At 41.6% G+C, this 2,258-nt stretch overlaps 1 non-coding gene across 1 annotated transcript; it reads right to left on the bottom strand.

Annotated features, from left to right (window-relative positions):
- Positions 1 to 1,537: 1,537 nt before the first annotated feature.
- On the bottom strand, positions 1,538 to 1,639 carry LOC114110192 (U6 spliceosomal RNA). Its single transcript, XR_003586518.2, has one exon. It is a non-coding gene; the product is annotated as a U6 spliceosomal RNA (small nuclear RNA).
- Between the last annotated feature and the right edge of the window lie 619 nt (positions 1,640 to 2,258).

The following is a 2,258-nucleotide window of genomic DNA, read 5'->3' as shown; positions in this document are numbered from 1 at the left end:
AGGATCATGATATAGGATTCAATGGTGGGATTTAACTGCCTTCTTTAATACATCATATGCTTTAACTCTTGGTTGTGATAAAATTGAAATAAACCTTTTTAATCTGATTTCAGAAGGCAGAGTTCATTAATTCCCTAGCCTGCTTACTCTAGAAATTTCACTTGGGTGTATTTCTTGCACTGGTAAAATTCACTCATTCATTCATTCAGTCAGTCATAAGAGCCAGTTAGGAATCATACATATAGGTGCTTAGTCCATTAATTAAAAGTTAGAAAAAAGAATTTTAGAAAGTTGGGGATTTGGCTCAGAGATAGAATGTGAGTTGCAATGACTTCCTATTAAGCACATTCATTCTGTTCTTCCCAAGAATAGAAAGACCACATCAAGATAGCTACTATTACATAAAACTTCTATTCACAGGTAAAAATGTTCACATAAAGTTTCTCCTTTCCTTTCAAACTGTGTGCGTGTGTGTACGAATGTGCACTTGGTTTCCAAGCACTAACAGGAATGTGACTGCTTTCATTACTCAAAGCACTAAACAGAGTACTTCAGATGAAATAAACACTTGAAGAAGGAGTGGGGGAAAAAAAAAAAAAAACCTCTCTGTATTAAAGAAGATGCTATCTGCTGCAGGGCAGACAACAGTGACTGCAATAAATATTATCTACCTTGGCATCTCTCCCTGTCTTTCCTCTTTCCATCTACTTCTTCTACCCATCTTTATTGCCATTTCTTTCTTTGGACTTGGTTTATGTTCTGGATGTGGTTAAGTAAGAAAGTGTTAGTTGCTCAGTCGTGCCTGACTCTTTGTAACACCATGGACTGCAGCACAGCAGGCTCCTATGTCCATGAGATTTTCCAGGCAAGGATACTGGAGTGGGTTGCCATTTCCTTCTCCAGGGGAACTTCCCAACCCCGGGATCGAACCCGGGTCTCCTGCACTGCAAGTGGATTCTTTACTGACTGAGCTACAAGGTTAAAGAGACAAAAAATGAAAAAAAAAAAAAATCTCTTCTCTAATCCCTGAAAGGAGATGCACATTAGCTCCTCTGGCTTTTCTGGCATGTCCCTGAACTCTTTAGGAGCACTCCCATCATGCTTTTGAGTGGAATGAGTATGGCAAGAAAGGAAATAGTATAAAGCCTTAATCATCTGACTGGTTTATTCAACTCACAACCAAGTCCTGTGCTAGAAAGTGAAGGCCCAGGAATTAGATGTAGTCCCAGTACTCATGAAACTCAGCCTGAAGAAGGATACAGATATAAAAATGACCACAAACATTTTAAGAGTGGTCATTATGTGCTAAACTCTAAGCACTTTGAAGTGTTAGTTGAAGTGTTAGTTGCTCAGTCGTGTCTGACTCTTTGTGACCCCATGGTCTGGGGCTCCTCTGTCCATGGAATTCTCCAGGAAAGGATACTAGAGTGCGTTGCCCTTCCCTTTACCAGGGGATCTTCCAGACTCGGGGATCAAGCCCAGGTCTCCTGCATTGCAGGCAGACTCTTTACTGTCCGAGCCACTAAGAAAGCTCATTAAAAATATGGAACACTTCATTAATTTGCACATCATTCTTACACAGGTGCCATGCTAATCTTATGTCCTTTCAGTGTTAGTATATGTGTTGGTAAAGTGATATAAGCACTTTTTATACTTTAAAATCATTTACTCTTAATGTATGGATGTGAGAGTTGGACTATAAAGAAAGCTGAGCGCCGAAGAATTGATGCTTTTGAACTGTAGTGTTGGAGAAGACTATTGAGAGTCCCTTGGACTGCAAGGAGATCCAACCAGTCCATCCTAAGGGAGATCAGTCCTGGGTATTCATTGGAAGGACTGACGTTGAAGCTGAAAGTCCAATACTTTGGCCACCTAACGCGAAGAGCTGACTCATTGGAAAAGACCCTGATGCTGGGAAAGATTGAGGGCAGGGAGAGAAGGGGACGATGGAGGATGAGATGGTTGGATGGCATAGCCAACTCAATGGACATGGGTTTGGGTAGACTCCAAGAATTAGTGATGGACAGGGAGGCCTGGCGTGCTGCGGTTCATGGGGTTGCAGAGAGTCAGACATGACTGAGCGACTGAACTGAATTGACTGACTCTTAATGTCAGTCTGAAGAGTTAGTGATACTACCATCCTCATGATACAGGAGAAAAGTAAGAGAGACAAGAGGTGCATGGAGGTCAAATCACTGAAATAACTCCAAAGGCCACAAGATTAGTAAGGGAGGCAGCTATGATTTAAGCCAAGGGAC

Source organism: Ovis aries, chromosome 21 (genome assembly GCF_016772045.2).
Source record: "Ovis aries strain OAR_USU_Benz2616 breed Rambouillet chromosome 21, ARS-UI_Ramb_v3.0, whole genome shotgun sequence".
NCBI classification, from domain to species: Eukaryota; Metazoa; Chordata; class Mammalia; order Artiodactyla; family Bovidae; genus Ovis; species Ovis aries.
Note: the sequence above shows the minus strand (reverse complement) of the source record. Positions and strands in the feature narration are given on the sequence as shown.